At 37.0% G+C, this 10,327-nt stretch overlaps 1 pseudogene; it reads left to right on the forward strand.

Annotated features, from left to right (window-relative positions):
- Nucleotides 1-324: 324 nt before the first annotated feature.
- On the forward strand, nucleotides 325-9,203 carry LOC140223620 (uncharacterized; annotated as a pseudogene).
- Nucleotides 9,204-10,327: the final 1,124 nt, after the last annotated feature.

Below are 10,327 nucleotides of genomic sequence, written 5' to 3' on the forward strand. Positions count from 1 at the left end.
ATAGAATAAACCATTGTCGTGATGAAGTTAGGACACATCTGAGGTGTGACGGTATTCTTCAAGGTTATACTATCTGGGTTCATCATGGTGAGAATTATGACAAACCATCAGTTGCATTTGTTAATGTGCCAACACAACATTGCCTTCTTTGGGTATAGTACAAGGTCGCCAGGATGGAGAATCGGATAGCATGGAAGAACTGCTACATGCTGCATTTGGTAGGGCTGCAGGCTTGCCTCAAGGTGAAGCAGATGATTTTCAGTCAGGATTTGCAGATATGGAACATAATGCCCCTAGGATATTGTGAATCTAGCTCAAGATGATGATTCGGGGAGGGATCAGAATATATATGCAAGGGTCTTGAAGGATGCACATGTAAGGTTATACCCTAGTTGTAAATACTCAAGGCTGTCATTTTTGGTCCACTTATATCACTTGAAGTGCTTAAATGGTTGGTCACAAGAATCGTTTACAGCACTACTGGGTCTACTATTTGTTGCGCTACCTCCTGAAGCAAATCTACCTAAGACATTATGAAGCGAAGAAAATCATCCGTGGATTAGGTCTTGATTATGTGAAAATCCATGCTTTCCCCAAAGATTGCGTGCTATTTCGAGGTGAACATGCCAAAAAGGATGTTTGTCGTGTGTGCAAGAGCTCTTGTTGGAAAGTTGTTAAGGAGAATGCCTCATCAGCTAAACCTAAGGGGAAAAGAAAACCAGCAAAAGTGTTGTGGTATTTTCGATTGATACCTAGGATCCAAAGGTTATTTTCAACTACCAAAACTTCAGATGATTTACAATGGCATGAGGAGGCCCGTACGAAAGATGGAAAACTACGACATCCATAAGATGGTGAAGCTTGGAAAGACTTTAATGATAGGCATCATGAATTTGCAGAAGATGCTCGTAATGTACGCCTTGGTCTTGCATGTGATGGATTTAACCCCTTTGGGAATAAGAATTTAAAGTGCAGCACATGGCCAGTAATGCTCGTTCCTTACAACCTACCACCTTGGATCTACATGAAGCAAACAGCTTTAATGTTGTCAATGATCATCCCTGGACCAGATTCTCCATGTAATGATGTGGATGTATATTTGCAGCCCTTGATCGATGAGCTTTTACTATTGTGGGATGGAGTTGAAACATTTGATGCCTCTTTGAAAAAGGAATTCCATCTCCGAGCTGCACTATTGTGGACTATAAATGATTTTCCAGCATTAACTTACCTATATGGATGGAGCATAGGTGGTACATATGCATGTCCTTCTTGTGGTCCAACGATAAAATCATTTTGCCTGAAGAATGTTAAAAAGTCGTACTATATGGGTCATCATCGATGGCTGCCAGGAAATCACAGATCCCGAAGGCAAAGGATGCAGTTTGATGGCTCGATAGAGACTAAACTTGCACCTAAAACAATGAGTGGCACTACTATTCTTAAAATGTTAGAAGGGAAAGAGTTTGTGCTAGGAAAAAAGGTGCGCACAACAAAGAAGGACAACAAGAAAGGTAAGAATAAGGAAGTGGCGGCTGAAAGTGCTAAGAAACGCAAGCGTAAAACAAAAGGACAAAATAAGAAGTCAGATGGGAGTGGTGCTAATGAGAAGAATCCTAAAGATTGGTTGAAAAAGAGGTCAATTTTCTTTAAGCTACCACATTGGGAACACAATAGATTAAGACACAATCTAGACATAATGCACTTAGAGAAAAATGTGAGTGACAACTTTATCTCGACTTTGTTGGCTATTTGTCATAAAATGAAGGATGACCTTAATGCAAGACTAGATTTAGTTGAACTTGGAAGTTGAGAGGACCTTCATCTTGTTGTAGATAATGAAGGAAAGCAGTCGCTTCCTGATGCACCTTTTACCATGTCTAGAGAGAAAAAGAAGATCCTTTGCTCAATAAACCTTAGGACCCCTGATGGATATGCATCAAACATATCTAGGTGTGTGAATATGAAAGACTTTACATTGAGTGGACTAAACATGACAATCATGTTTTACTACATGACATTCTTCCAGTGGCGCTCCGATCCTGTTACCCTAGCAAAGATGTCATGAGGACAGTTGTTGAATTATCTAATTTCTTCAAGATGCTATGCTCCAAGGTGATAGATGTGGATGAGTTGGTAAAGCTTCAAGAGAGTATTGTGATGACACTATGTGATATGGAGAGAACTTTCTTGCCATCATTCTTTACTGTAAGCGTGCATTTGATGGTGCATTTGGTAGAAGAAGTTAAACTTGGTGGCCCTGTTCAGTACCGGTGGATGTATCCCATGGAGAGGGTATGCAACTACATTTAATTTCCACTGTCATTGTAAATAATTCTTACAACTTACATATGTCCATAATTGCATATAGATTTTTTTGTTTGACTAAAGGCACTTGTGAAGAATAGTGCTCACCCAGAAGGATCAATTGCTGAAGGATATTGCATGGAGGAGTGCCTGGATTGTAGTTTGAGATTTTTAGAAGGAACTACACATTTTACTAGGCCATTTAGAAATCCTAAACCTTTTGATGAAAAAAAAGGCATGTACTTGTTTGATAGTGCTGGTGAACCAATTGGAAAGTGTACCGGTGTCAACCTTGATAAGCATCTTCTTGTTCAGGCACATCGATACGTCTTGCGACATTGCGATAAACTTGAGGATTTACGCAGGTTTGTTCATATAGTGCTCCCTGTTATGTTTATTTTTATAGTAACTTGATGACATGACACTGATCCGATTGTTGTAGAGAATTCTTGGAAAAGGAGAAAAGCAAAATGGGTCCATCAACTAATTTGACACCTTCCATTGAGAAGTTGACCAATGAACACTTACCTGATTGGTTGGAGCAAAAGGAGTGCAAATCTTAAATTGATGCATTTTAGGCATACCATTAAAAGATGGAATGGATATAATATAATTTCTTATACAAACAGGTTATCCTAGGGGATGGAACAAGCATCACGGCAAAGGTTAGAGCATTGGCTGCAAAACCTAGCAGATGTGGTGTGAGATGCAGTGGTTACAATATTAATGGTTTTAGGTTCCATACTATGAGCCATGAGGCTTCATGCTTGACACAAAATAGTGGCATAGTGAACATCGCACATGATGGTGTGAATTATTATGGCAAATTATCAGATATAATTGAATTGTCATGCAAAGTACAAGGTAGTGCTTTTCAAAGGTGAATGGTATGATGTTCATCATCAAGCTGAGTTATGACAAGATGAGTTTGGATTCACCCTTGTGATTTTTTCTTGAAAGATACACACAGGACAAAAATTAGAGCATGATCCTTTTGTCTTCTCTTCACAAGTGCAGTAAGTCTTTTATGTCCAAGATCCAAAAGCTGAAGCATGGCACAACGTGGTGAGAGTTATGATCATTTTGACATGGGTGCTGAATTGTTGGTAGATGAAACAGATTAGAACAATATAGTGGACATCCTACATAGTTCAACAATAGGACTTGCTCCAGCTTCTGTTGTTCTAATTGAACTTGCATTTTGTATCTCTAAATTATCTACAACTTTTTTAATGGAACTAAGTGAAGCGAAAACCCTGATCATCTTGGTGATTGAATGTTGCACCCCTTCGGTGATTTTTGTGTCTCTTGTTGCATCACAGATCTCTATTGTTGTATCCCTTTGGAATTGTTGCATTGGAGGTCTGGAGCATCTCTGTAATTTGTACGATGTAAATTTGGCTAACATTTCACAATGACAATAAATATACTCAAACGTATACTTGGCATTTAACATATTCCATAGCACACATGCATCCATATCCCACTTAACATTCTATCCAAAAGGCCCATGCACATGGCCAGTCCAAAAGACCATGACAGATAGGATGGCACTAGAGGTTCCAGCATGGATTATCTAATTTATTTACAGACCAAACAAAACACTTTGTCAAAACGATTAGAATTTCTATAACTACCGAAATCACATGTTAGCTCAATGGTTTGTCCGGTGCTTTGGAACTTGTAGCCTGCGGTTCGATTCAGTGATATACAAAATTTTGACATTTTTTTATTTTCCTAATTTTTTGACAGTTTTTTATTCCTAATTTTTTGGCTCGAATTTTGACATTTTTTTATTTTCCTAATTTTTTGACAATTTTTTATTCCTAATTTTTTGCCGAGCCAGGTTTATACAGTTACAATATATATTTTCTTAAGTTCTAACACAATGTGCAAAAGTGAATGATATAGGTTTCAATCACAAATAAAAAGTTAAGTGTATCATTAGCTTGGTACATGACAATCTTATATGGTTTCATCCCGCAACGGTTATAAATATTAGGTGATATAAACTATAATATAAAGGTTTGTTATAAACATTAGGTGATATAAAATATATAAAGGCCTATATGGTTTCATCCCGCAATGGTTATAAACATTAGGTGATATAAAATATAAAGGTCTATATGGTTTCATCCCACAATGGTGATAAGATTTCATCATCTAAAGAAAAGCATATATAAATGACAATCAATCGAGTTTCCATTTCTCTGTGGTGTACTCTTCTTCTCAAATAGTTTGCCAATGCTAATATGAAGTCCTATTCTTCCAAATGAGTTTGAATACGACAATCTCTTTATGTTGGCCATTCATTTTCTTCATTGTTGAAAAGTTATGAGTACTCAATAACTTATTAATTATCCATTTTTTTTAAATATATGTCAATTATATTTTTACAAAATTTCCAAAGCTTGCAAATGAAATGTCATAATATATGTACCAATGATCAGTGATTATTTAAATTAGAAAGAGATTACATCTAAATAGAAATTTTGTTGTCCAACTTGCCGCCTAAAACAATTCACTTGGCGCTTAATAGCCCGCACATCCTGGGATTAGAGAACAAATCGCATCCCTTAACCTCCCCACCTCCGCATTAACCTCCCGGTCTCCTCACCTCCCTCCTGAATCTCGCTAGGCAGTCCTCCTCCACCGGTTCTAGCCGCCTTGCCCTCGCTGCAAATCCAATGCCCCCAGCCTCCTGTCGCTGTCGTCAACCTTCTAAAACTTGTGAGCATATCTTCACCTTCCTCCCGTCGCTGCCGTCAGCCTTCTGAAACCATGGGTCACGATTCAACCATCGGCATTCACTTGGTCATGCGGTCGGCAGGGTGCGAGGCGTAGTGGCAAAGGATCCCAGGACGTCCAGATAACCTACAACAACAAGGGAGACCAGGACGTCCAGATCACTTGCAGCAACAACAACGCCAGGACGTCCAGATCACCTGCAGCGGCTAGGAGCCAGGACGTCGCAAGGACCAACTATCAGGTACTTATTAGATCGAATTTGTTTTTCCTCCTACATGCAACCACTTGATTAGTTTGGTAATTAGGGCTAATCTCTTCGGTAGGATGTGCTGATTCCTGAGGGGTTGGCACTTACTTTACGGCCTTGTAGATTCCATCTAATCAAGTTGAGTAATAGATGGCTTTAGATAATTTCAGTTTCTTTCCATGCAGTTCTTAAACACTGAATTTGGTAGAACAATTTAGGAGATGTCTGATTGGATATTTTTCCTTGGAGTATTCAGTTTCAAATGAATGCTAGTACTAGTTAGGTCATGTTTCCTACTTTGATGTAATTTAGTAGTTTAGGCTTTGACATCTGAAATCTGAAACAAAATTAACATTAAAATGAATCAGGATTACAGATCTTGTTGTTTGACTAGATGAATTGGGTAAGACAGGATGCGCTGTGGTCGCTATTTAGAGTCTGATGTCCCAAATTATTAGTAGGAACTGATTATTTCATACCTGATAATTGAATTATAAAATTCCTATTTTCTTACTGTATTGCTGCCAATTTGTGCGGCTGCCTTTTGCCTTGTGAGAGATAATTCACCAACCTACATACTCTCTAATGCTCTAAAATCTGAATGACTGAATCTGAAATTAAATTAATGTGTGCGCGCACTTTCAGATTACGCTAAACTATAAGTGCTGATCTTGGTACCCATGTATATGCAGAAAAAATCATGGTAAGACCACTTCAAAGGTTAAGGAACTTGAACCTTGAAGAAGTAGAGGATCCAGAACCTATTGAGAATGGGCAGGATAACTTAGAGAGAATGAGAATGGGGATGACAACTTAGCAGAGAATGAGAACGATGATGACTTACAGGGTCCTCCTGATGTTGATAGCTTATTAGCCCGCCTGCCACGCCACCATCCACGAACCCCCATTAAGATAATATGTAAGTTTCCTAATTTTTTCCTTGCATATCCAAATGCAGTATCAAATCAATCTATTTCATATATGTAGAGCCAAATGGAGAGGTCAGATAAGTTTTAGGGGATTTCAGAGTTTCAAATCTAGTGGATTAGAAGGAGGAAAGGTAATTGTAGGGATCGATGAAAATGGTGTTCCAAATGAAAAGTCAGCCTCCATTCTTGGTCAGTACCTTGGACAGACAACAAAAAAACCATCATTAGCTCCTTTACACATTGAAAGATGGGACAATCCTTTGTTCAATACTCACAAGCAACAAATAATCAAGGATGTGGTGGTAAAATTAATCTTACCAGTTCAAGCAAGTACCTCAATTTTCATCCATCTAGTAACATTTACCTCTACTCTTTATAGAAACACTGGGTGCTAAGAACTGTTAGCAATAGGTGGTGATCCTACAAATCAAAGTTGAAGAAATAATATTTTAATCGTGAAGAGAGATCTCTAGATGAAATCATAAACTAGAAACCAAACAATGTGAATGAACTTCAATGGAAAGCTCTTGTTGGATTTTGGTGTCGAGAACCACACAAGGTGCCATCCTTTTACGTAACATTTATATCCAATTTAAAAGCAATGAGTGTGACAAACTCTAGAATCGCAAAAGAACAGAAGAATACACACACGTCAGGAAGAAAAAGCCATGCTAGGCTGAAAAAAAGATGGTCAAATATATTCATCCAATGTTATTTATTATATTCACTATCATCTAATTCAGATCTGTAATGAGCCTCAAGTTACTCTGTTGTGCAGGAAGATAACCAGAAAAGGAAGGTTCATAGGCTAGAATTATGGGAGGCTGCTCATAAGAAAAAGAATGGAAGATACATTACCCACAAAGTGGATGCAATAATGGTACCTTTTCTGATCCTAAGCATTTATGTTCGATTTGAAATTCTATTTATCATTCTGTGACCTTCCACTATTTTTATTTCTATAGAATGCGTCATATGAGGAATTAGAAAAAAAGGCAACTAAACAACAATGGTAATCTTTTAGCTCAAGATTTTAATGAGGTGTTCAGTGAGATAGTTGCTAAGGAGTTAAAAGCACGTGGGTACTATGATGATAACTACTGGAGTGAAGTTTTAGTGTCTCAAGGTGTAACTTTTGTCACTCAAACTGGGGAAGAAAGAAGGTACCAAGAGAAAGTAAATGCAATGGAGAATAAGGTGCAACACATGGGTGGTTTCATGAAGCACTGGCTTGGTTTCATGTTAAAAAAGTTTCCTGAAGAGGATTTCATAAAGTAAGCATCTATTCGACTTGCCATATATATTTTTACCTTCTGCCTGGTAGTGTTGGTGACTTGTCTGTTAGTGACCATGTTTTGTTAGGCTACATGCTGTTCAGAACTTGTTTGCTCCCTCATTTGTTGTATTGCACATGTACATATCTACTCTACTTTTAGCCTCAAGTCATGCTATGCTTGTATTCTACTGTACTTATCTCCCTACTAGGATCTAAAAGAATAAATGAATAGAGAAATCTCATACCTCAAAACAAAGAAAAAAACTGGAATTATCGCTTGGTAGTGTCAACACTTAGAAGATCAAATAAGATGTGAAGATAAACATTAAGATCAGATAAGATGTGAAGATAAACATCTGTTCCTTTTTCAGAATGGCAACTAGATCTTTTTTTCTCATTGATAACAGTGATTAGATATGCTATTATGCTCTAAACATCAGAATGGTTTAATCTATTATTTTTACATATATGTGTCCTTTCATATTTACAATGAACTGTATGTATGCCTAGCACCTAGAAGTAAGCTCTCCCTCTCTAATATTGTTTATTTTTTCAAGGATGGACTTATAGAACCAGAAAGTCATACTGATCACAGCCCTGCACACTCAATTGGTAATGTGCACTCTCCCACAAATGAAGTGCAGGTAATAGAGTAGATACTTTATTTCTAATGTACACAGCTACAGCAATAATATTTAAGTTTTTGCTAATGTATTATGTAATATGGTTGATGACACTTTGCAGCAGGAGATATCCACCGAAGACCGTACGTCTTTACCTAGTGAGCAAACAGTTGCCAAGGTATGCTTGTATTGTTTAGAGCATACTAGTTGAGTATAGCATAATCAAGTAGACACAACCTCATACACTTATTTGTATACCTACTTGTAATATTTCTTTAGTTAAATTTGATGTAAACTTAGCTACACTGTGGCTGCAGGAGGCACATATTCAGAGTTCTATTCTTGAAGATATTGGTAATGCAGCCACAATTTTTTCACAAGATCCCATATTGACAAACATGGTATATCTAAGCTAACATTGCAATATTGTTTATAATGAGTGAACTTGCTTTAGTGATGCTGTATTTTGACTAATATAATTTCTACCTATTCTAGAGGACTCGAAGAGTTAATGCCCCTAGTTTGAACCGGTCAGAATCGGTATGCTTCTATTCCGCTTGTTTCTTTTGTAATTAAATTAGTTAAATGTACAAAACTCTTATCATCATGTTTTGCAAAATGGTAGAGCCGTTATCCAGTCTATCTTCTTTCACTAAGAAACAAAGGAAGAATTGTGGCCAAAGCAAAATTAGTGACTACTAATGGCAAACAAGAGATCGGAGGAAGCATGCTTGGAAAGGAATATGTTGGGATTTATGTTGAAGGTTTTGAAAATGTTGACAGTAGAAATAAAGGAGATGAGCTGACACCTAGACCTATTTTTAAGATTCGTACACTAATAGATGCTATTGGCTATACTATTCCTTGGCCCCGTTCACATGTAAGTTTTTTTTTCAAAGATTAAACCTACAGTTTTGTAATATCTTCAAATTGTGTTATTCCTCTAACCCTATACCCCGTTGTAGGTGAAGAAAGCTACAAGTTCAAATCTGAAACAACCTAGTGATGTAACTTTTCAAGGGAGAAGTGAAGCTGCAATGGAGAGAGGGGCAGGAATGGGCAATAAAGCGTAGGTTTTAGTTGTTAGTGAAAAAATTTAGAAATAATTGTATGATATTGTCACTTTATCTATGTTTCTTCATCAAGGCAATTGTCTTGTTGATAGTACTTTAATTAATGGATATGTTGGTTCAAAGTACTCAGTTTCTTTGGTGAAGCAAAGAATTGATTGCCAATGCAATGTCATGGATAATTTATTTAGGCATTATTAACCTATTAGAAAATAAAATAATATATTAGATTTATAAATGCAAATAAAAGAATCATTATATATTAGTACACACAAAAATAGATGTATCTATAAATCGTCTCTATATTTCTTAATACACAATGTGGTGTTACGATAAAACGTGTCTATATCCATAGACGCGTAATAAAAATGTATCTACGATATTATTTCTACATTTGTTAACACGCAAATTAGTGTTACGATGAAACGTGTCACTCACCACATCATCCGCCACGTCACATGCCACGTTACCTGTCACGCTATACTAAATCATCTCTATACTACTTAGGCATGTTTTGTTTCTTGACACGCAATGAAGCGTTACTATACTACGTAACTACACCAATAGAGAAGTTTTATACATGTGTATGCAAAATTGTATCAATATTTTTAGATATGCGTCTAACGTGTTTATAAAATATCTCTTTCTTTCATAGCAATGTTTAAAGAACTCGTCTCTACAAGGTCTGATATGGTACATACGAAAACACTTCTAACACGCTTTATAAAAGCGTGCCTACATTGACGTAGAGATGAAATAAAGTGTGTCTAACTCTAAATCTAACGTATCTAAAGGGGGGTATTCTAGTAGTGTACTAAATGGGGCCTAGCTGGAGATTCGCAATTGCAGCCTTGCAGGCACCAGAGCCGGAGATTCCATCTAGCTTTTTATTAAGCTAATCACCTAGCTTTCTGTAATCATATAAGCTGATCTCATGCAGCTATTTTCAGCTAATGGACTTGGCATTCCCACGATCAAAATACAATATATAAGCTGAGAGATCCAACCAGTTCCGACTTCATAGTGCTTGTCATTTAAAAGATAATAGAAAGATTACATTATTTTCAATAGTTTCTCTCTAACACATTGCTCAAAATATCTTAGGTTTGCTATCTCATATGGAGCTC

The sequence above is a fragment of the Setaria viridis genome, chromosome 8, assembly GCF_005286985.2.
Source record: "Setaria viridis chromosome 8, Setaria_viridis_v4.0, whole genome shotgun sequence".
NCBI classification, from domain to species: domain Eukaryota; kingdom Viridiplantae; phylum Streptophyta; class Magnoliopsida; order Poales; family Poaceae; genus Setaria; species Setaria viridis.